The 25656-nt window shown below is 45.3% G+C and overlaps 1 pseudogene; it reads left to right on the top strand.

Moving 5' to 3' along the window:
• Positions 1-5353: 5353 nt before the first annotated feature.
• Positions 5354-25656, top strand: part of LOC120734515 — a 35572-nt pseudogene continuing 15269 nt past the window's right edge.

Below are 25656 nucleotides of genomic sequence, written 5' to 3'. Positions count from 1 at the left end.
AGGATGGATGGATGGCTGGATGGATGGCTGCATGATGGCTGCATGATGGATGGATGGATGATGGATGCATGATGGATGGATGGATGGATGGATGGATGGATGATGGATGATGGCTGCATGATGGCTGCATGATGATGGATGGATGCATGATGGATGGATGGCTTGATGGATGGATGATGATGGATGATGGATGGATGGATGGATGGATGATGGGCTGCATGATGGATGGATGGATGGATGGAAGGATGGTGGGTGGTGATGGATGATGGATGATGATGGATGATGGCTGGATGGATGGAAGATGATGGCTGGGGATGAGTACCAATATAGGTAAAAGCAAACTATGCAGAGCAGATAGATAAAAAACTGGAAAGTATTTGTGTGGAAAAAGAGAAAAGCTACTTCAGAAATAATAACTGCAACAACAACAATAATAATTGTTCACATCTTAAAGGGCCACGCTGTCAGGAATCCTGAAGCACATCAAACATGTCCTGATGTGCACTCATCCATCCGAGGGGCTGTGGAGGTCTGATAGAGATCTGACACACGACACCCCCCCACCGATCCGTACAGCCGATCAATCTTTAAAGATGAAAACTCTTAATAAGCTCTCTTATATTCATGAAAACATCTATTTTGGAGTTATGAAATTATAAACACACCTTTACAGTTTTTTACAGACGCTAGGACACATGTCTCAATACTTAGGTCACGTTTGCAAAACTCCTCACACAGTGAGCACAACAGAAGTCTATGTGGGGCTAAACTGAGGACCAGTTATCATTGTTTTGGCACAAAATGCATTCAATGACTACATCTCTCAAATTTCATGAATTATCTTCTCACTCAGACACAACAACTGCCAAAAATCTTGTACGTACAGGACATTTTGCATGTGTTTACATACTGTTTTCAAAACTGTTAAACTTATGCCAAAACAATAACACAATGCAAAACTTGAAAAGACAGCAAAATGCAACAGCAATATTTTATTGAAACATATTTTAAATCTAAAAATGCAGTTTAACCAGCCACAGCTGATCCTCATTGTAGATGAACATCTACACAGGTGTTACTCCTTCAATTTTTCAACTCCTTCAATTCTGGCAGCCAGAAGATTCTTTCCTAGGTGTGTTGCCCTAGATGACATAAGATGTGATGTGGATGAGAACCTGTGGCCAAAATGGAGGAAGACCGAGTAGATTAGCATTACTATTGTATGTGCATCAGTGGATGGTTGTGTATACAAATTCTTGTATTTGGGAATTACTTAGTGCAAAAAAATAAAAATACATAAACAAATATTAACGAATTCTGCATGATGTCTGATTCATTCCAGTAACATATATTGAAATTATTACACGAGATGTGTCCTTGTTTTACACAAGAAAACACTGTGTTAATGCTAAATGTTGTTAGTGTTTTTTAGGTCATTGTTTTGTGGGTGACAAAGTGTGTTTGTCGGCTGTCAACCTTTGCTAGTGTTCTGGAAGAATGAGTTTATATGAGACCTGAATAAAGTGTTTGGTTAGTTGTAGTGCATTTTGAATGTGAAATGAACTGCTTTGCCAAGCTGACGGTCAGTTAGGAGGGTTGTGTGAAAGTGTTTGCAAGAGTGACCTAAGTATTGGGAAATGTGTCCTAGCGTCTGTAAAAAACTGTAATAAATAAAACTATGTGGTACTATTTGCTTAAAAATGCCCGGGTCAGCACCAGTTTAACTTCAGCTGATGTGTTCTTCAAGTCCTGGACAAAAAGTCAAAGCTCACATTCTTTTAGCAGCTTTAGTTCATTTTTAGGGTTTAAACGATTTAAATGCAGGAATTTATAAAAAGTATCTTTCAGAGAAACATCAGTTTAATGGCAGCGAGTCAGTGTTTGTAACACCTTTTCTTTGTTTAACACACTTTTTCCCCAAAACAGTTTTAGCATCATATCAGACTTAGGATCAGAGCTCCAGAGTGATTTTTTTAACACACAGTACCACACATACTGTACGTGCGCACACACACACGCACACACACAACACACACACACACACACACACACACACACACACACACACACACACACACCACACACACACACACAGGCTTAGAGCCAGGTTGGCTCACTCGGCTCCACGCTATCTCTGATAAACAGATTTACTTTTGTTAAACAGTTTTTTATTTGTTCACTCAGTCTCTCCATCCTCTTTAATCCACTGTGTGTGTGTGTGTGTGTGTGTGTGTGTGTGTGTGTGTGTGTGTGTGTGTGTGTGGTGCATGTCTGCACAGAGAGACATGATGATGGTTGTCCTCACTGGAACCTTTTCAGTTAAACCCTGTGTGAGAAGGTTTTTGTGCACCTGTGCGTCGGTTTACAGCCGACCCCTTAATGTGCTTGAATGCTTCAGTTTTGGTCACTTGGGTGCAGTAAACACCCACAGCATCTTAAGCATGCGTTTCCAGAGGGTGTGCTGGCTGCAGAGGTGGACGTAGCTTCTGTTACCTGTTGGTTGGGTGAAGATTTCACTCAGAGCAGCTCCTGCTGTCACAGACAGATGACTGCGTGGACAAAGTGAGCACATGTGCTTTGTCCTTTTAAATATGCACAGGATTATTGGTTTTAAAATGTTTGAATTATTAGCCGATCGCACCACATTTCTTAAATATCCGGAGACAGGACTGTGGGCGGAGCTCTGGGACCAGAGGTGGTGCTGGAGCAGCAGCGCTAAAGGCAGGAACACCTAAAGAAATGCTTTGAATGTCCTTCAAGAAGCCTGGAGAACTTTTCCTGGAGATACTCAGAGTCAGTCTGTGCTGAAGGATAAAGGTGTTCACACCAAACGCTCACTTTACAGCTCGTTAGAGTTGGACACACACTGCTTTTGCCTGATTTGCTGAATTTCCATGTATGTTTGCACATTTCAGTCTCAGAGAAACCAAAGCAGTGAGCTTAAACTGATGAGAACGACGTCCTCGGGGAATTTTCCTGTGATTCATGACAACAGCCGACACATTTACAGCGGACTAATACTACTACTGCTCATTATTGAACCTTTTTGAAGCATTTAAAAAAATGCAAACTCAAACTAATGTGTTGCATTTGTTTACCTTCCCTCTCCTTCATTAGACTGCAGTAAATACTTAAAGCACAGGGCGAGTGTGTACCGGGAAGGATTTTGAAACAGGACTATGAAAGAAAGGTTCTGTGTTTCACGCATGGTGCAAATACTGCGTGAAAGCTAAAAAATTGATAGCTGAACAGATGCAGGACTCTCTGGCTGCCAGCAGAGATCAGGTGTGAGAGCGTGCAGGATCGCCCCGGGTCAGCCACTGCATCGCTGCACAGTGAATAGTATTTCCTGAGTCCTGCGTCAGTGAGCGCTGAGACACCAATGAATCTGCAACATGACTCCCTGGGAGCAGTGATCATGACGTTCGCTCTCCTACGACTGCAAATGTGATGCAGCGGTGCAGAATAAGTCACCTGTGAAATGTAATATCCGCACAGCTCTGCCCTCGCTCCACTTTTATCCACCTTCTTACTCTGCTGTCCTACAGCGGGGGTCTGATCTGTGTTTCACTTAGGTGCACCTTGCCCTCCTGTTGTATGTCGGTAGGCTACACAACGATCTGAAATGTCTAAGCTGAAGCTGTGGCAGGGCTGTTGTGGGTTTGGGCCCTGCGACACGTCTGAGGAGAAGTCGCAGCTCGTAAATAAAAGCAGCGCGTTCAGAAACATCACGCTGCTTGAGTTAGTTTCATCAGCCACATGTGCGCTCGCTGCACAGCGACTCCAGCTCCGCCCGAGCTCTGCTGAAGTGGAAGAGCAGTGATGTCACTTCCACTCAGTGAGCACGGCGAGCGGTGATGCTCACTGCCTTTTACAGTGCATTCTGGGAATTTTATGGAGCTGTCGTGCAGTGGAGTGATAGTGTCATCGGGGCACTCGCTTCACCATCGAGGGACCAAACAGTCATGTTTCCTGCAGATGGCTGTGCTGCTTTTATCCTCGTGGAGCGTTAAACCTTCCAAAAAAATCCTCAAACAGACAAATGGAGCTGGTTCCTTCACTAAACTGCGTCCTTAGGAAAAGAGGAAGGATCCTGCTGAGTCATGCAAACTCCCCTGTGGGGTCTCTAGCTGTTATTCCGGCAGATCAGCTGATCTGAGTGCTCAGCTGAACAACTTGATCTGATGTCGTCGTGTTGGTGTTGTTCCTGGATCCATCACTGATGTTGGTCCAGGTTAAAGTGACCAATCACACTGTAGTGATGCCATAGTTCTGGGACATGGAAACACAGTCACACCCTAACCACCCTCTTTTTTTAGATTTTCTTTCCTGAGTGGACATCTGCAGGTTTTTTCCAAGTCACAAAACTATGACATCACCACACTGCTACTGTGATTGGTCAGATCCAATGTTGGTGCATAAACAACACTGACACAAGGATATCAGATTGACCAAACTGCTTTAGCCTCTCCAAAGCTGCTGCACACCTACCTGCAAGCCACTTTGCAACCCACGTCCACCCCAGCTCCTTCTTTTATATTGCCTGATGCGGTCGTTGTTGGTGTCGATACCCAACCCAAGAAATATGGTTGTTGATAATGAATGTTTTATCTATATTTTTAATGCTTCCATGGGATCCCTGCTGTGATCAGAGGTCTCTGGAAGATTAACGATGTCACATAAGAGTTTGTGAGTCACAGAGTAAAGGATGTGAAGGACTTGATGAATTTGCCCATTCTTTGTACCGTTCCTTCAAAGACCATTTTTCATTTACTTTTACTTCTTTCATCTCTAGGTAGGCTGGCTGGAGCCCAGTCGAGTGTGGCGCCATCTGTTTAAAGATGCACTTTAGCTGTAGACATGGAAATAAAACAGGGCCTAAAATTGAGCCTTGTGGGATTCCTTACAGGAACTTGATTTACATCCATCTGTACAAACACACTGAACCAAGCTGTGGCCCCTGTAGTCACTCCAACTATCATCTCTGAGTCTTCACAGCAGCAAACAGGGCAACGCTACTTCCTGTCCAAAGCATTAAAAATATAACTTGTTGCTGCTGCTGTTTTTGCGCTTCGACTGAGCTGTAAGAAAGGAGTCGCCTCGAGGACCCTTCAAGGCTGATTTGCAGTCACATTGCTGCACGCTCATGCCTGCTTATACTGATGGGAGTAACGAGGCGTCAGCCGCCTATAAGGTGTGCCTGTGCATGAACACGTGTTCACTGACATGTTTGCATCACGCTATCCTCCAGCACAGCTGATGCACAGGTCTATAATTGATTTACAGGCCTCTGTCTCATCTGTGTACACCTCAAGCCTTTCAGTCAGGATAAAATATGACGGGTTCATGCGCCATGACGCAGCGGTCAAAAGCGTCATTTTTCAGTGTGCGCGCTCAAACCACGATCGCTGTCACAGGTCAGAGGTCATCGTTCTCTAAAAATGTTTGACCCGTCTTCTCACTTCCATCTCTGGACCAAATCACAGCCACAGTCAGGACTCCCACAGAAGGCCTCTGTGTAATCAGGATTCATGAGTCTCACTCAGAAAAGATGCTTTTATTGTTTTGAAGTCCAATCAAAACGAGCTGCAGTGTCAACAAGAGCTTTCTCAGAGAGACGGTGACTAACCAGAGCGGTCTGTGTCCGTGCTGGGAACACTGGAGAGGCTGGCTTCGCTTCCTGATGATGTGATTACTGTGAGCTGCGCTCGCAGCAGGATGATCCCACACTGCTGCGGTATGCTGAGGTCCGGGCTCTGCAGGGTTGCTTTCACTGACTGGCGCTGTGTGAAACAACCAGCCTCTGCCAATCAGAGGCTTCCGTTAGGCTCCTGTTGTCGTCCGTCTGAGCTCTGCATCCTTCTGTCTTCAGTCTCTGTCCCCGCGTCCTGGTGTCACGCTCACGCGTCGTAATCAGAGTCTCGCTGTGTGCGTTACTTCCTGCTTTATTTTTGTAGTCTCCTGTCTCTTGTGAGGCAGTTTTGCTTGTTCTGTGTCGTTAGTTAGATTTAGTTCACCTGAGATTCTCAGGTGTGTTCCAGCCCTCGTGTCCTCCAGCTGTGTGTGTCCCGTCTGTTTGTTTTCCTGTGATTTCTGCCTCAGTGCAGTTCCTGGTTTTGTTCAGCGATAAAGCTGTTTGTGTTCTGCAGAATGTCCACGTCTGCCTGCACATGGAGCGTATTTTCAAGTAGCTGATGTCCACAAGAAGGAGAGCTGGAGAGCTGCGGCTCAAGGCCCACCGTGAGAAAAATAAAACTGTGCGGCTCCTGTGCAGCCAGTGTTGTGTGATAAGAGGATTGTATATGGTAGTTAACTTGTAATCAGTATTTAAAGGCCAAATAATCAGTTAAAGAAAAGCTTCAAACTGCGAGCAGACAGGAAGTCACGGTGACGAGTGGAGACGATGACAGAGCGAGGCAGACAGAGACAGAAATCAGAAGAGACAGACGAGCAGACAGAATAGCAGGATTGCGCCGCGGGCATTTACCGAGTCTGACCAGCAATACTATTAAAGTGACGTGAAGGCGGTCCGCCGTGCACGTGAGCTGCTTTGTACACCGATACGATACGCGCACACGAACGCGGCTGCAGACCAGGATCGTTTCGGTCTCGCTGCGCCGACACTGTTCGAATGTCCCCGAATGCTCCGAGCGATGCACGTGGCCTCTGGACGTTCAGGCTAAATAAAGCATTTTTTCATCAGTTTTGTAACCTGTGAAAGTCACTCCAGCTCCTCCAGGATTAGAGTGCTGCAGAGCTGTCCCACCCGTTAGGAGTCCCCCCCGCCCGGCGGAGGACAAAAAAGAGTGCACTCGAGGAGACGCTGGTGGAATAAAATAGCTGTGATTTCTTCCAGGATGTCGTGCATTCATACTTTATCAGCTAAGACATAAATTTACAAAACCATGGTGATTTCTTTCCCCTTAAAACACAAGTGCATATTCAGAACTTCCTCTGCAAATGTAGTATTAATATTTATTTGGTTGTCTTGTCATTAAAAGCATCCGTGACATCACGACTCGCCTGCACACAAACGATGCTCAAAGTCAGAAACATATTCAGAGAGAAAAGCAGGAAGAGGAAACAGGAAACAGGAAACAGGTGGGGCTCCTGCAGCAGCAGTGCTGAACCTTTCTCATCCCTCGTCATGTAAAAACGGCCTGAAAGCCTTCAGGCTGCTGAACAGGTGGCCCTGAGTTATGCTCGCTCAAGGCTCAGGCCGCTGGGGGAACCCCATCATGCCGGGGCTTTTCTTTTCACACTTCATGTTTTTCACGTTATTAACCTTCACTTTTTATCTTGTCCTCGTCTCCCCTTTTCTCGTCTCCTCACTCCAAACTGTTGGAGTTTCTTCTGTCAAAAGGGAGTTTTTTCCTTCCCGTTGTCACCGGATTGCTGCTGCTATGGGGTCATGTGATTGGACTGTCTGCTTATCTGGTTAACAGTTTTAAAAGATTACTATATAAAACTGAATGCACTTGATGGAAAAAGCCCAAAACGCTGAAACATCTGAAATCGGTCACAGAGGCGGTCTCTGTGGGTTTAAAACGAGGGACTTTGCTTTAGGCGCCTGTAAACCACAAAGCTGAGACTTTACATCTGTAAATATAAGGAATGAAATATTTCTGTGGCCTGAACTGCTCTGACACCGGGTCACTTCCTGTGGCGTTCCTGCATATTATCTGAGCAGAGCTGGTCGAGATCCGCGGAGCGCTCTCGGAAGATGGATGGACGAGCTGATGGATGACTGAACGACAAGGTGCTAAGTGCTTTGTGCACGCTGGGAGCTGCTCTGATGGAGCCTGGTTGTGTGGTGTGTGTGTGTGTGGTGTGTGTGTGGGGTGTGTGTGCTGTGTGTGTGTGTGTGTGTGTGTGTGTGCGTGTGTGTGTGTGTGTGGTGTGTGTGTGTGTGCGGTGCGTGTGTGCGTGTGTGCGTGTGTGCTTGTGTGTGTGTGCGTGTGTGTGTGTGCGTGCGTGTGTGTGCGTGCGTGGTGTGTGTGTTGTGTGTGTTTTCCTGCTGTGTGACAACTGTCATGAGAAATTTCATAATGTACGATATTGCTTTCATTTGACTTTTATTATTTATCTGACACACCTGAATTTTTTTATGATCGTGTGTGTGTGTGTGTGTGTGTGTGTGGTGGTGTGTGTGTCGTGTGTGTGGTGTGTGTGCGTGGTGTGCGTGTGTGTGTGTGTGTGTGTGGGTGTGTGTGTGTGTTCACCTGTCACTGTATGGTTTATTGCAGTGAGAATGATTGAAGCTCTGTGGCTTGCCTCGGTCATGAGGAGGGGAGCCAGCTGTGATGTTTCCCTGATGGAGAGCAGTTTGTCAGTGACCTCTGACCTTAGCTGACTCAGATGCCATGATGGCTCCAGCTCCTCACCCATGTTTTCACAGTGTTAGTCGCAGTTGTTTTCCTCTGGAAGGCGACCACGTTCTCTTTTGTCCTCCTGACATTCAGGAGAAGGTGATTCTGACGGACGTCTCCACCGAGCTCCTCAGCAGTCTCCCTGCACTCTGACTCCTGCCCACCAGTAATACAGCGAGCCTCTGCAGGGTCACCAGCGAGCATGATTCAGTGTTTGGGTCGCTGGAGTGTTGAGGAAGTGGTTGAGCATTGAAGACACTGGAAAACTAAAAAAACATGATTCCCACGAGCAAGAACCAGACTGTCCCACTCCGTGATATGTGACCTTCTGATCAACACATTTTTATTTTTTTTATGTGGACTCGTTGAGTTTCTAGACCTTTATCGCGTCTGTCCTCTTCACACGTGGCGCTAGGACACCACGCTCACTGGACGTGAAAACATGAAGCAGAGATGTGTGCAGACGTCACGTTTAAAGCTGCTAATCCAGAGAGAGATTTGGAAAACTGAGCTTAGATCTAAAATCAGCTGATGGGGGGCGTGGTCAAGCACAGTTTAATCTGGTATCCGTAAAGAGGAGAAGACAGGGCAGCCTTACGTCAGGTCAGGATTCAACCACTCCTTTCAAACAGCTGAGCGCTAACCGTCTGAACAGTCCACCTCTGCTAAGAACCCCAGAACGATAACTGGAGCAGAAACTGGGAGGGCGGTGATCGCACTGATGAGGACCGTAACACGTTCATACTGAAAAGTTCAGCATCTGCATTTCTAGGAACATGTAGGCCTTCAGCACCGGTACATCTGAACCCAAAGTGCCCAGTTTTTGGTCTTTGGATCGCTGTCAATAAAGTTCATCAAGCATGTCACAGCTGCCCTAAATCAATATTATTGGTAATTACTGAAATCACTCTTTATTTCTGAACAGTTGATCCAAGAGCATGTCCAGACCTTCAATCTAAATAATTGTTTTTGATTCTAAAAATATAATTATTGCTGTTGTTTCCATGGATTTAAAAAAAGCAAAAAATGTGGCTGAATTAGTGATAAATAGTCTTTCATTACTAAAGAAAACTTATAATGAATTCAGGTTGAGACGTCTCGCTCTTGTTCCGAGCAGTTAAAAAGAGAAGTGACTGTAAGGAGAAGGTGGACGTTACAGCGCGCGCGTGATCTGGACGCTCTCTGAGACTAACAGCGTGAGACATGAAGTGTTCTCGCTGTTGCGGTCGAGTACACTTCGAGTCGATGGAGAGACGGGTACTTAGAGAATGCACCGAGGACGAGGCGGCAAACGCAGGCTGACGGAGGCAGATGTCAGGAAACTCAAGAATTTAAAATACGAGAGACAGAAGGAAGTCCACTGCTGACCTTCAGGCAGAGATCAGAGTGCACAAAGTCTCCAGTGTGAGTAAAAGCAGACGACTGACGAAACCAACAAACAGCTGCTAAGACGCCATATTCATCCAGAAAGCCTCAGATTTGTCAGTGGATGCTAGATACACCCACACCGACACCAGCGAGGAACCACCAGCTCCACATCTTGGTGCATCATCAGTCCTTTCTTAACTAACAAGATGATGACCCCAACCATTCTTTAAAGCTGTGCAGAGACTCTTGAGCAGGAAAAAGAATCTGAGTCCTGGGACTGAGGACGGGCCATTCAAGTCGCTGAATGCTGATTGATCAGATCTGGGATTTAGTGGAATTCAACGATGGATCGCACCAAAGTTTCATTAGAAATTAGGCTCTAGGAAGTCTGGGAAGTCTTCAATATTCAATAGCAAAAACGAAGGAAAACTACTTAAAACAATACTGACATCAAGGAAATGAGGCCATAAAAATACATATTATTCTTTGGTTATCATGTGTGAATAAGGACATTTAGTAGTTTCAGTTTATCTTACTACTATAAATAATAAATACTGTAGCTGTTTTTTAACAACTGTTTGACAGATTTCTAAAATATTTGTTAAGTGAATGGAGGACGGATGAAGGTGAGATGGATGGATGGAATTGGATGAGGATGGTGTGGATGGATGCGATGGATGAAGGATGGATGATGGATGGATGAGATGGATGGATGGATGGTGGATGGATGATGGATGGATGCATGATGGATGGATAGATGGATGGGTTGTGATGGGGATGATGGGATGGATGGATGAATGATGGATGGATGAATGGATGGATGGATGGATGGATGATAGATGCATGATGGATCGATGGATGATGGATGGATGGATGGATGGATGATGGAATGGATGGATGGATGATGGAGGATGGATTGATGAGGATGGATGGATGGTGGATGGATGGATGATGGATGGATGGATTGATGAAGGATGGATGGAAGGATGAATGATGGCTGGATGGATGATGGATGGATGATGGCTGCATGATGGATGGATGGATGGATGGATGGATGGATGGATGGAAGGATGGATGATGGATGGATGGATGATGGATGCATGATGGTGATGATGATGGATGCATAGGATGATGGATGATGGATGCATATGGATGGATGGAGGTGGTGATGGATGAGGATGGATGATGGCTGCATGATGGCTGCATGATGGATGGATGGATGATGGATGGATGGATGGATGGATGGCATGGAGGATGGAGGATTGGCTGATGGGCATGATGATGGAGGATGATGGATGGATGGATGCATGGAATGGATGGATGGATGGATGGATGATGATGGATGATGGAGATGATGGAGGATGAGGCTGCATGATGGATGGATGGAATGGATGAAGGATGGTTGGCTGTTTGATGGATGATGGATGATGGATGATGGATGTGATGGATGGATGGATGGGAAGATGGATGGATGGATGGATGAGTAACCAATATAGTAAAAGCAAACTATGCAGAGCAGATAAGATAAAAACTGGAAATTATTTGTGTGGAAAAAAGAGAAAAAGCTACTTCAGAAATAATAACTGCAACAACAAAATAAAATTGTTCACACTTAAAGGGCACGCTGTCAGGAATCCTAGAAGCACATCAAACATTGTCCTGATGTAGACACTCATCCATCCGAGGGGCTGTGGAGGTCTGCATAGAGATCTGACACACGGACACCCCACCGAGAAGTACAGCCGATCAATCTTTAAAGATGAAAACTCTTATAAAGCTCTCTTATATTCATGAAAACATCTATTTTGGAGTTAGAAATTATAACACACCTTTACAGTTTTTACAGACGCTAGGACACTGTCTCAATACTTGGTCACGTTTGCAAAACTCCTCACACAGTGAGCACAACAGAAGTCTATGTGGGCTAAACTGAGGACCAGTTATCATTGTTTTGGCACAAAATGCATTCAATGACAACATCTCTCAAATTTCATGAATTATCTTTCACTCAGACAACAACAACTGCCAAAAAATCTTGTACGTACAGGACATTTTGCATGTTTTACATACTGTTTTTTCAAAACTGTTAAACTTATGGCCAAAAAAATAACACAATGCAAAAACTTGAAAAGACAGCAAAATGCAACAGCAATATTTTATTGAAACATATTTTAAATCTAAAAATGCAGTTTAACCAGCCACGCTGATCCTCATTGTAGATGAACATCTACAACAGGTGTTACTCCTTCAATTTTTCAACTCCTTCAATTCTGGCAGCCAGAAGATTCTTTCCTAGGTGTGTTGCCCTAGAGTGACAAAGATGTGATGTGGATGAGAACCTGTGGCCAAGAAATGGAGGAAGACCGAGTAGATTAGCATTACATATGTTTGTGCACGTGGATGGTTGTGTATACAAATTCTTGTTATTTTGGGATTACTTAGTGCAAAAAACATAAAAATAACATAAACAATATTAACGAATTGCTGCATGATGTCTGACATTCCAGTAACATATATTGAAATTATAAACAGAGATGTGTCCTTGTTCTACACAAGAAAACACTGGTGACATGCTACATGTTGTTAGTGTTTTTTTAGGTCATGTTTTTGTGGGTGACAAAGTGTGTTTGTCGGCTGTCAACCTTTGCTAGTGTTCTGGAAGAATGAGTTTATATGAGACCTGAATGAAGTGTTTTGGTAGTTGTAGTGCATTTGAATGTGAAATGAACTGCTTTGCCAAGTGACGGTCAGTTAGGAGGGTTGTGTGAAGAGTTTTGCAAGAGTGACCTAAGTATTGGGAAATGTGTCCTAGCCGTCTGTAAAAACTGTAATAAATAAAAATATGTGGTACTATTTGCTAAAAAATGCCCGGGTCAGCACCAGTTTAACTTCAGCTGATGTGTCTTCAAGTCCTGGACAAAAAGTCAAAGCTCACATTCTTTTAGCAGCTTTTAGTTCATTTTTAGGGTTTAAAGACGATTTTAAATGCAGAATTTATAAAAATACTTTCAGAGAAACATCAGTTTAATGGCAGCGAGTCAGTGTTTGTACAACCTTTCTTTGTTTAACACACTTTCCCCAAAACAGTTTTGCATCATATCAGACTTAGGATCAGAGCTCCAGAGTGATTTTTTTAACACACAGAACCACACATACTGTACGTGCGCACACACACACCACAACAACACACACCAGCACACACACACACACACACACTCACACACACACACACACACAAACCAAGCCAGCCCCCCAAGGTTGAGAGTGCTCACTCGGCTCCACGCTATCTCTGATAAACAGATTTATTTTGTTAAACAGTTTTTATTTGTTCACTCAGTCTCTCCATCCTCTTTAATCCACTGTGTGTGTGTGTGTGTGTGTGTGTGTGTGTGTGTGTGTGTTGTGTGTGTGTGTGTGGTTGTGGGTGTGTGTGTGGTGGTGTGCATGTCTGCACAGAGAGACATGATGATGGTGTCCTCACTGGAACCTTTTTCAGTTAAACCCTGTGTGAGAAGGTTTTTGTGCACCTGTGCGTCGGTTTACAGCCGACCCCTTAATGTGCTTGAATGCTTCAGTTTTGGTCACTGTGGGTGCAGTAAACACCCACAGCTCATCTTAAGCATGCGTTTCCAGTGGGGGTGTGCTGGCTCAGAGGTGGACGTAGCTTCTGTTACCTGTTGTTGGGTGAAGATTTCACTCAGAGCAGCTCCCTGCTGTCACAGACAGGAGGACTGCGTGGACAAGTGAGCACATGTGCTTTGTCCTTTTAAATATGCACAGGATTATTGGTTTTAAAATGTTTTGAATTTGTAGCCGATCGCACCACATTTCTTAAATATCCGGAGACAGGACTGTGGGCGGAGCTCGGGACCAGAGGTGGTGCTGGAGCAGCAGCCGCTAAAGGCAGGAACACCTAAAGAAATGCTTGAATGTCCTTCAAGAAGCCTGGAGAACTTTCCTGGAGATACTCAGAGCTCAGTCTGTGCTGAGGATAAAGTGTTCACACCAACGCTCACTTTACAGCTCGTTAGAGTTGGACACCACACTGCTTTTGCCTGATTTTGCTGCCAGCTGCTGTGTCATCACTGCAGACTCGTCTGTGACGTCTGAGTGGTCAGATCCTTTCGTGCACGCTCTGCAGACGCTCACAGCGCTCCACAGCTTGTGGTTTCCACCATTTCCTGCAAAGGTCAGAGAACAAATGTGAGCTTTTATGTGAAAGCTGATCAGAAGTGACACGGTCAGCGACTCCCACGGTTCAGCTGAGAGTCGCTGCACTGAATTATGACTGAACTTTATTGTGGAGGGAGCTTTTTGGAGGCGTCGTCCTCGGCGTGTTGGAATCTGCTGTCCAATGCTCATCGAGTGTCAATAAGTGGAGTCAGATTCATAACGTAAGCGTTTAATGTTGGCAGAGAAGTAAAGTCCTCGTGCTGCGGCGATGCCGTGACCATTACGTGTGCTTGTGTTTCAGTGCAACGTGGCTCGATTGTAAGGAGCTGGACCATGCTGTGAGGACACGCCAGGTCCCGATGTCTCCCTCTGACTTCCTGGACAAACTGATGGGGGAGGACTTCTGCTACGACGCCCGGATCAGACCGAACTTCAAAGGTAACTACAGAGACGTCCGTGTTTACTGCAGGAAGTCGTTTGGCCTGTGAGGAAACGTGTTGACGCGTGGCGGGCCGAGCGCTTGACGCAGACGGCTCCCGGCGTTCGTGACTGAACTTTGAATCAACTCCACGTCTGCAGCTCCGGCTTCACAGCAAGCCGGCTAAACATGCATGATTACTGATTATGAAACACCTGCAGCCGTGTCACCTCCACTTTTCTCCTCCTTCAGACGCAGAAACACACCAAGCTGCCACACCGTTAGGACACACACAGCGCCTGATTTATTCATGCGCTCCACATCAGTTCATCCAAGAAACCGTTCTAACAGCGACTGCTGCAAAGAGAATAAATAATATTACTGGAGAGCGCATTCCCACCAATCAGAGAGCGTGTTTGTTTCCACGCATGGACGCTCATCCTCTGTCAGAGTCTGTCGAGCCTACGAATGAGTGAGAAGCACAAACGTCTTCTCTGCTATGTGAACATCACACACATCTGCAGAGACATGAACGTGGAGGTGAAGGCGGGACTTCCTGTTGAAGTAAAGATTAACTTACAGTTTAATGCAAACTGGATTTAAAAAGATGTTGATGATTCACTTTCTGCCTAAAAGAAGAAAAAACATGAGAATAATCTGCATTTCGTGTCTGGCGTGTCCCACAGCTTCGGTCTGTCTGAACTAACCTCAGACTGATGTGAAGTCTAAAATATTTCTCACTGATTGTTCAGTCGCGATTAAATAAATGATGAGTTTCAAGTCTTTCCTTTGACTTTCATAACTTCCTGCAGTCGCACCTGCGCTCTTTTGCACTGTTTACTAAATGACTTTTTATGTGTCTGCACATAAAAACTCATAAAAACTTCTGCAAATCTGACACAAAAACAGTGACTTTGATTTAAAAAAGCACTTCTGAGAACATGAATGTATGTGCTGCGACAAACGTTTGCACAAATGTTCAGAAGCTTCACTAAAACCTCCAAAGCTCCTGAACATCAGAGCAGACAGGATGTAAACCACAACTGGTTGGCCCAGGCATGCGATCTTTTCACACATTCCTCCACCCGTTGCTGTGCAGCTAAGACGGAGGCAGACGTGCTGGACGCATGCCTCATGTTTCAGCTGTGGTTTCAACGGCTGCAGGCACGACTTAAAACACGTAATCCTTCATACGCTCAAGGAACGTTTTAGTATCTCTATATATAATGTGTAAACACACACATGTGTCGAGTATTCATATCTTAGTGAGAACGTCTAACCCTGAACCTAACCATCACCTGTAACTGTAACCCTGACACTAAACCACATTTAGAGTCTAAAAGATGCCTTCAAACTTGTGGGGACCAGGACCCCACAAAGATATGAATACACACACACACACACACACCACACACACACACACAACACACACACACACACACACACACACACACACAGGCTCACACAGCAGACGTAGACTGACTGTACTGGCTGAACTGGTGTACATACACCCAAACCAGTCCTGTAATCAAACACACACAGGAGGGAGGAGGTGGGCGGAGGATGAAGCTGACGCATGTCCTTGTCTCTCGGCAGGTCCTCCCGTCAACGTTTCCTGCAACATTTTCATCAACAGCTTTGGCTCCATTGCTGAGACGACCATGGTGAGTAACAGCTTCGTGTTTGTAAAGCAGTCATAAACATATTGTAGCTTCCTCCACCTCTCAGGAACACTGGACAACCGTCAGGTGTTGCTGCTGCACTTTGCAGCGTGTGTTAAAGTCGCCGTTCGTCCTTGACTGCTCGATAGAATACTTGAGTGCACAGGGAGAGGAAGCTGTCGGGCTTATTCAGCTCAGACATCACCAAACGCACACCGAGGGCAGTATTAGTAATTTAAGCCTTTCATCACTTCCTGATTAGTGAGTATTGTCGGCATGTTCTCATTCCGAGAACAGGAAAACGCGGCGAGGTGTCATGCTCCATGACGCACGGCCAGCGTCATTTTTCAGTGTGCGCGCTCAAACCACGATCGCTGTCACAGGTCAGAGGTCATCGTTCTCTAAAAATGTTTGACCCGTCTTCATCACTTCCATCTCTGGACCAAATCACAGCCACAGTCAGGACTCCCACAGAAGGCCTCTGTGTAATCAGGATTCATGAGTCTCACTCAGAAAAGATGCTTTTATTGTTTTAAGTCCAATCAAAACGAGCTGCAGTGTCAACAAGAGCTTTCTCAGAGAGACGGTGACTAACCAGAGCAGGTCTGTGTCCGTGCTGGGAACACTGGGAGCTGGCTTCGCTTCCCTGATGATGTGATTACTGTGAGCTGCGCTCGCAGCAGGATGATCCCACCCTGCTGCGGTGATGCTGAGGTCCGGGCTCTGCAGGGTTGCTTTCACTGCACTGGCGCTGTGTGAAACACCAAGCCTCTGCCAATCAGAGGCTTCCGTTAGGCTCCCTGTTGTCGTCCGTCTGAGCTCTGCATCCTTCTGTCTTCAGTCTCTGTCCCCGGTCCTGGTGTCACGCTCACGCGTCGTAATCAGAGTCTCGCTGTGCGTTACTTCCTGCTTTATTTTGTTAGTCTCCTGTCTCGTGTGAGGCAGTTTTGCTTGTTCTGTGTCGTTAGTTAGATTTAGTTCACCTGAGTTCTCAGGTGTGTTCCAGCCCTCGGTGTCCTCCAGCTGTGTGTCCCGTCTGTTTTGTTTCCTGTGATTTCTGCTCAGTGCAGTTCCTGGTTTCTGTTCAGCGATAAAGCTGTTTTGTGTTCTGCAGATGTCCACGTCTGCCTGCACATGGAGCGTATTTTCAAGTAGCTGATGTCCAAAGAAGGAGAGCTGGAGAGCTGCGGCTCAAGGCCACCGTAGAAAACATAAAACTGTGCGGCTCCTGTGCAGCACAGTGTTGTGTGATAAGAGGATTGTATATGGTAGTTAACTTGTAATCAGTATTTAAAGGCCAAATAATCAGTTAAAGAAAAGCTTCAAACTGCGAGCAGACAGGAAGTCACGGTGACGAGTGGAGACGATGACAGAGCGAGGCAGACAGAGACAGAAATCAGAAGAGACAGACGAGCAGACAGGAATAGCAGATGTGCGCCGCGGGCATTTACCGAGTCTGACAGCAAATACTTTAAAGTGACGTGAAGGCGGTCCGCCGTGCACGTGAGCTGCTTTGTACACCGATACGATACGCGCACACGAACGCGGCTGCAGACCAGGATCGGGTTTCGTGGTCTCGCTGCGCCGACACTGTTCGAATGTCCCCGAATGCTCCGAGCGATGCACGTGGCCTCTGACGTTCAGGCAATAAAAGCATTTTTTCATCAGTTTTGTAACCTGTGAAAGTCACTCCAGCTCCTCCAGGATTTAGGAGTGCTGCAGAGCTGTCCCACCCTGTTAGGAGTCCCCCCGCCCGGCGGCAGGACAAACAAGAGTGCACTCGAGGAGACGCTGGTGGAATAAAATAGCTGTGATTTCTTCCAGGATGTCGTGCATTCATACTTTATCAGCTAAGACATAAATTTACAACAACCATGGTGATTTCTTTCCCCTTAAAACACAGTGCATATTCAGAACTTCACTCTGCAAATGTAGTATTAATATTTATTTTGGTTTGTCTGTCATTAAAAGCATCCGTGACATCACGACTCGCTGCACACAAACGATGCTCAAAGTCAGAAAACATATTCAGAGAGCAAAAGCAGGAAGAGGAAACAGGAAACAGGAAACAGAGTGGGGCTCCTGCAGCAGCAGTGCTGAACCTTTCTCATCCCTCGTCATGTAAAAACTGCCTGAAAGCCTTCAGGCTGCTGACAGGTGGCCCTGAGTTATGCTGCTACAGGCTCAGGCCGCTGGGGGACTACCCATCATGCACGGGGCTTTTCTTTTCACACTTCATGTTTTTCACGTTATTAACCTTCATCTTTTTTGATCTGTCCTCGTCTCCCCTTTTCTCGTCTCCTCACTCCAACTGTTTGAGTTTCTTCCTGTCAAAAGGGAGTTTTTCCTTCCCGTTGTCACCGATTGCTGCTGCTATGGGGTTCATGTGATTGGACCTGGTCTGCTTATCTGGTTAACAGTTTTAAAGTGATTACTAATAAAAACTGAAGCACTTGATGGAAAAAGCACCAAAACGCTGAAACATCTGCTCGTCACAGAGGCGGTCTCTGTGGGTTTTAAAACGAGGGAGCTTTGCTTTAGGCGCCTGTAAACCCACAAACGTCTGAGACTTTACATCTGTACATATAAGGGAATGAAATATTTCTGTGGCCTGAACTGCTCTGGACAAACCGGGTCACTTCCTGTGCGTTCCTGCAATAAGTATCTGAGCAGAGCTGGTCGAGATCCGCGGAGCGCTCTCGGAAGATGGATGGACTGAGCTGATGGATGACTGAAGCGACAAGGTCTAAGTGCTTTGTGCACCAGCTGGGAGCTGCTCTGATGGAGCCCTTTGTGTGTGTGTGTGTGTGTGTGTGTGTGTTGTGTGGGTGTGTGTGCGTGTGTGTGTGGTGTGCGTGTGTGTGTGGTGTGTGTGTGTGTGCGTGTGTGTGTGTGTGTGCGTGTGTGCGTGTGTGCGTGTGTGTGTGTGCGTGTGTGTCGTGTGCGTGTGCGTGTGCGTGTGTGTGTGCGTGTGTGTGTGTGTGTGTTTTCCTGCTGTGTGACAACTGTCATGAGAAATTTCATAATGTACGATATTGCTTTCATTTGACTTTTATTATTTATCTGACACACCTGAATTTTTTATGATCGTGTGTGTGTGTGTGGTGTGTGTGTGTGTGTGTGTGTGTGTGTGTGCGTGTGTGTGTGTGCGTGTGTGTGCGTGTGTGTGTGTGTGTGTGTGTGTGTGTGTGTGTGTTCACCTGTCACTGTATGGTTTATTGCAGTGAGAATGATTGAAGCTCTGTGGCTGCCTCGGTCATGAGGAGGGGAGCAGCTGTGATGTTTTCCCTGATGGAGAGCAGTTTGTTCAGTGACCTCTGACCTTAGCTGACTCAGATGCCAGTGATGGCTCCAGCTCCTCACCCATGTTTTCACAGTGTTAGTCGCAGTTGTTTTCCTCTGGAAGGCGACCACGTTCTCTTTTGTCCTCCTGACATTCAGGAGAAGGTGATTTCTGACGGACGTCTCCACCGAGCTCCTCAGCAGCTCCCTGCACTCTGACTCCTGCCCACCAGTAATACAGCGAGCCTCTGCAGGGTCACCAGCGAGCATGATTCAGTGTTTGGGTCGCTGGAGTGTTAGGAAGTGGTTGAGCATTGAAGACACTGGAAAACTAAAAAAACATGATTCCCACCGAGCAAGAACCAGACTGTCCACCTCCGTGATATGTGACCTTCTGATCAACACATTTTTATTTTTTTATGTGGACTCGTTGAGTTTCTAGACCTTTTATCGCGTCTGTCCTCTTCACACGTGGCGCTAGGACACCACGCTCACTGGACGTGAAAACATGAAGCAGAGATGTGCAGACGTACGTTAAAGCTGCTAATCCAGCGAGAGATTTGGAAAACTGAGCATTAGATCTAAAATCAGCTGATGGGGGGCGTGGTCAAGCACAGTTTAATCTGGTATCCGTAAAGAGGAAGAAGACAGGGCAGCTATACGTCAGGTCAGGATTCAACCATCACTCCTTTCAAACAGCTGAGCGCTAACCGTCTGAACACGTCCACCTCTGCTAAGAACCCCAGAACGATAACTGGAGCAGAAACTGGGAGGGCGGTGATCGCACTGATGAGGACCGTAAACACGTTCATACTGAAAAGTTCAGCATCTGCATTTCTAGGAACATGTAGGCCTTCAGCACCGGTACATCTGAACCCAAAGTGCCCAGTTTGTCTTTGGATCGCTGTCAATAAAGTTCATCAAGCATGTCACAGCTGCCCTAAATCAATATTATTGGTAATTACTGAAATCACTCTTTATATTTCTGAAACAGTTGATCCAAGAGCATGTCCAGACTCTTCAATCTAAATAATGTTTTTGATTCTAAAATATAATTATTGCTGTTGTTTCCATGGATTTAAAAAAAGCAGAAAAATGTGGCTGAATTAGTGATAAATAGTCTTTCATTACTAAAGAAAACTTATAATGAATTCAGGTTGAGACGTCTCGCTCTTGTTCCGAGCAGTAAAAAGAGAAGTGACTGTAAAGGAGAAGGTGGACGTTACAGCGCGTCGTGATGCTGGACGCTCTCTGAGACTAACAGCGTGAGACATGAAGTGTCCTCGCTGTGCGGTCGAGTACACTTCGAGTCGATGGAGAGACGGGTACTTAGAGAATGCACCGAGGACGAGGCGGCAAACGCAGGCTGACGGAGGCAGATGTCAGGAAACTCAAGAATTTAAATACTAGAGACAGAAGGAAGTCCACTGCTGACCTTCAGGCAGAGATCAGAGTCTGACAAAGTCTCCAGTGTGAGTAAAAGCAGACGACTGAACGAACCAACAAACAGCTGCTAAGACGCCATTATTCATCCAGAAAAGCCTCAGATTTGTCAGTGGATGCTAGATACACCCACACCGACACCCGAAGCAAGGACCACCAGCTCCACCATCTTGGTGCATCATGCAGTCTTTTCTTAACTAACAAGATGATGACCCCAACCATCTTTAAAGCTGTGCAGAGACCTCTTTGAGCAGGAAAAAGAATCTGGAGTCCTGGGACTGAAGGACGGGCCAATTCAAAGTCCTGCTGAATGCTATTGATCAGATCTGGGATTTAGTGGATTCAACGATGGATCGCACCAAAGTTTCATTAGAAATTAGGCTCTAGGAAGTCTGGGAAGTCTTCAATATTCAATAGCAAAACAGAAGGAAAACTACTTAAAACAATACTGACATCAAGGAAAATGAGGCCTTAAAAATACATATTATTCTTTGGTTATCATGTGTGAATAAGGACATTTTAGTAGTTTCAGTTTATCTTACTAATAAATAATAATATAGCTGTTGTTTTAAACAACTGTTTGACAGATTTCTAAAATATTTGTTAAGTAATGGATGGATGACGGATGGAAGGATGATGATGGATGGATGGATGGATGGATGGATGGATGGATGGATGGATGATGGATGGATGGATGATGGATGGATGGATGGATGATGGATGGATGGATGATGGATGGATGGATGGATGGATGATGGATGGATGCATGATGGATGGAAGGATGGATGGGTTGATGGATGATGGATGGATGGATGAATGAATGGATGGATGGATGGATGGATGGATGGATGGATGATAGATGCATGATGGATGGATTGATGATGGATGGATGGATGGATGGGATGATGGATGGATTGATGATGGATTGATGATGGATGGATGGATGGATGGATGGATTGATGATGGTTGGATGGATTGATGATGGATGGATGGATGGATGAATGATGGCTGGATGGATGATGGATGGATGATGGCTGCATGATGGATGGATGGATGGATGGATGGATGGATGGATGGATGAGGATGGATGGATGGATGGATGGATGATGGATGCATGATGGATGGATGGATGGATGGATGCATGATGGATGGATGGATGATGGATGCATGATGGATGGATGGATGGATGGATGGATGGATGGATGGATGATGGCTGCATGATGGCTGCATGATGGATGGATGGATGATGGATGCATGATGGATGGATGGATGGATGGATGGATGGATGGATGGATGATGGCTGCATGATGGCTGCATGATGGATGGATGATGGATGATGGATGGATGGATGATGGATGATGATGGATGATGGATGGATGGATGGATGGATGATGGCTGCATGATGGATGGATGGATGGATGGAAGGATGGTTGGGTTGATGGATGATGGATGGATGATGATGGATGGATGGATGGATGGATGGAAGATGGATGGATGGATGGATGAGTACCAAATATAGGTAAAAGCAAACTATGCAGAGCAGATAAGATAAAAACTGGAAATTATTTGTGTGGAAAAAAGAGAAAAGCTACTTCAGAAATAATAACTGCAACAACAACAATAATAATTGTTCACATCTTAAAGGGCACGCTGTCAGGAATCCTAGAAGCACATCAAACATGTCCTGATGTAGCACTCATCCATCCGAGGGGCTGTGGAGGTCTGATAGAGATCTGACACACGGACACCCCACCGATCAGTACAGCCGATCAATCTTTCAAGATGAAAACTCTTAATAAGCTCTCTTATATTCATGAAAACATCTATTTTGGAGTTATGAAATTATAAACACACCTTTACAGTTTTTTACAGACGCTAGGACACATGTCTCAATACTTAGGTCACGTTTGCAAAACTCCTCACACAGTGAGCACAACAGAAGTCTATGTGGGCTAAACTGAGGACCAGTTATCATTGTTTTGGCACAAAATGCATTCAATGACTACATCTCTCAAATTTCATGAATTATCTTCTCACTCAGACACAACAACTGCCAAAAATCTTTGTACGTACAGGACATTTTGCATGTGTTTACATACTGTTTTCAAAACTGTTAAACTTATGGCCAAAACAATAACACAATGCAAAACTTGAAAAGACAGCAAAATGCAACAGCAATATTTTATTGAAACATATTTTAAATCTAAAAATGCAGTTTAACCAGCCACAGCTGATCCTCATTGTAGATGAACATCTACACAGGTGTTACTCCTTCAATTTTTCAACTCCTTCAATTCTGGCAGCCAGAAGATTCTTTCCTAGGTGTGTTGCCCTAGATGACATAAGATGTGATGTGGATGAGAACCTGTGGCCAAATGGAGAAGACCGAGTAGATTAGCATTACTATTGTATGTGCATCAGTGGATGGTGTGTATACAAATTCTTGTATTTTGGGATTACTTAGTGCAAAAACATAAAAATACATAAACAAATATTAACGAATTCTGCATGATGTCTGATTCATTCCAGTAACATATATTGAAATTATAAACAGAGATGTGTCCTTGTTCTACACAAGAAAACACTGTGTAATGCTAAATGTTGTTAGTGTTTTTTAGGTCATTGTTTTGTGGGTGACAAAGTGTGTTTGTCGGCTGTCAACCTTTGCTAGTGTTCTGGAAGAATGAGTTTATATGAGACCTGAATAAAGTGTTTTGGTAGTTGTAGTGCATTTTGAATGTGAAATGAACTGCTTTGCCAAGCTGACGGTCAGTTAGGAGGGTTGTGTGAAGTGTTTTGCAAGAGTGACCTAAGTATTGGGAAATGTGTCCTAGCGTCTGTAAAAAACTGTAATAAATAAAAATATGTGGTACTATTTGCTAAAAATGCCCGGGTCAGCACCAGTTTAACTTCAGCTGATGTGTCTTCAAGTCCTGGACAAAAAGTCAAAGCTCACATTCTTTTAGCAGCTTTAGTTCATTTTTAGGGTTTAAACGATTTTAAATGCAGGAATTTATAAAAAGTATCTTTCAGAGAAACATCAGTTTAATGGCAGCGAGTCAGTGTTTGTAACACCTTTTCTTTGTTTAACACACTTTTCCCCAAAACAGTTTTAGCATCATATCAGACTTAGGATCAGAGCTCCAGAGTGATTTTTTTAACACACAGTACCACACATACTGTACGTGCGCACACACACACGCACACACACACACACACACACACACACACACACACACACACACACACACACACACACACACACACACACACAGGGCTTAGAGCCAGGTTGGCTCACTCGGCTCCACGCTATCTCTGATAAACAGATTTACTTTTGTTAAACAGTTTTTTATTTGTTCACTCAGTCTCTCCATCCTCTTTAATCCACTGTGTGTGTGTGTGTGTGTGTGTGTGTGTGTGTGTGTGTGTGTGTGTGTGTGTGTGTGTGTGTGTGTGTGTGTGTGTGTGCATGTCTGCACAGAGAGACATGATGATGGTTGTCCTCACTGGAACCTTTTTCAGTTAAACCCTGTGTGAGAAGGTTTTTGTGCACCTGTGCGTCGGTTTACAGCCGACCCCTTAATGTGCTTGAATGCTTCAGTTTTGGTCACTTGGGTGCAGTAAACACCCACAGCTCATCTTAAGCATGCGTTTCCAGTGGGTGTGCTGGCTGCAGAGGTGGACGTAGCTTCTGTTACCTGTTGGTTGGGTGAAGATTTCACTCAGAGCAGCTCCCTGCTGTCACAGACAGATGACTGCGTGGACAAAGTGAGCACATGTGCTTTGTCCTTTTAAATATGCACAGGATTATTGGTTTTAAAATGTTTGAATTATTAGCCGATCGCACCACATTTCTTAAATATCCGGAGACAGGACTGTGGGCGGAGCTCTGGGACCAGAGGTGGTGCTGGAGCAGCAGCGCTAAAGGCAGGAACACCTAAAGAAATGCTTTGAATGTCCTTCAAGAAGCCTGGAGAACTTTTCCTGGAGATACTCAGAGCTCAGTCTGTGCTGAAGGATAAAGGTGTTCACACCAAACGCTCACTTTACAGCTCGTTAGAGTTGGACACACACTGCTTTTGCCTGATTTGCTGAATTTCCATGTATGTTTGCACATTTCAGTCTCAGAGAAACCAAAGCAGTGAGCTTAAACATGCGATGAGAACGACGTCCTCGGGGAATTTTCCTGTGATTCATGACAACAGCCGACACATTTACAGCGGACTAATACTACTACTGCTCATTATTTGAACCTTTTTGAAGCATTTAAAAAAATGCAAACTCAAACTAATGTGTTGCATTTGTTTACCTTCCCCTCTCCTTCATTAGACTGCAGTAAATACTTAAAGCACAGGGCGAGTGTGTACCGGGAAGGATTTTGAAACAGGACTATGAAAGAAAGGTTCTGTGTTTCACGCATGGTGCAAATACTGCGTGAAAGCTAAATAATTGATAGCTGAACAGATGCAGGACTCTCTGGCTGCCAGCAGAGATCAGGAGTGTGAGAGCGTGCAGGATCGCCCCGGGTCAGCCACTGCATCGCTGCACAGTGAATAGTATTTCCTGAGTCCTGCGTCAGTGAGCGCTGAGACACCAATGAATCTGCAACATGACTCCCTGGGAGCAGTGATCATGACGTTCGCTCTCCTACGACTGCAAATGTGATGCAGCGGTGCAGAATAAGTCACCTGTGAAATGTAATATCCGCACAGCTCTGCCCTCGCTCCACTTTTATCCACCTTCTTACTCTGCTGTCCTACAGCGGGGGTCTGATCTGTGTTTCACTTAGGTGCACCTTGCCCTCCTGTTGTATGTCGGTAGGCTACACAACGATCTGAAATGTCTAAGCTGAAGCTGTGGCAGGGCTGTTGTGGGTTTGGGCCCTGCGACACGTCTGAGGAGAAGTCGCAGCTCGTGAAATAAAAGCAGCGCGTTCAGAAAC

This window comes from Simochromis diagramma, unplaced genomic scaffold, assembly GCF_900408965.1.
Source record: "Simochromis diagramma unplaced genomic scaffold, fSimDia1.1 OVJJ01000571.1, whole genome shotgun sequence".
NCBI lineage: Eukaryota > Metazoa > Chordata > Actinopteri > Cichliformes > Cichlidae > Simochromis > Simochromis diagramma.
This window is presented reverse-complemented; position numbering and strand designations above follow the sequence as displayed.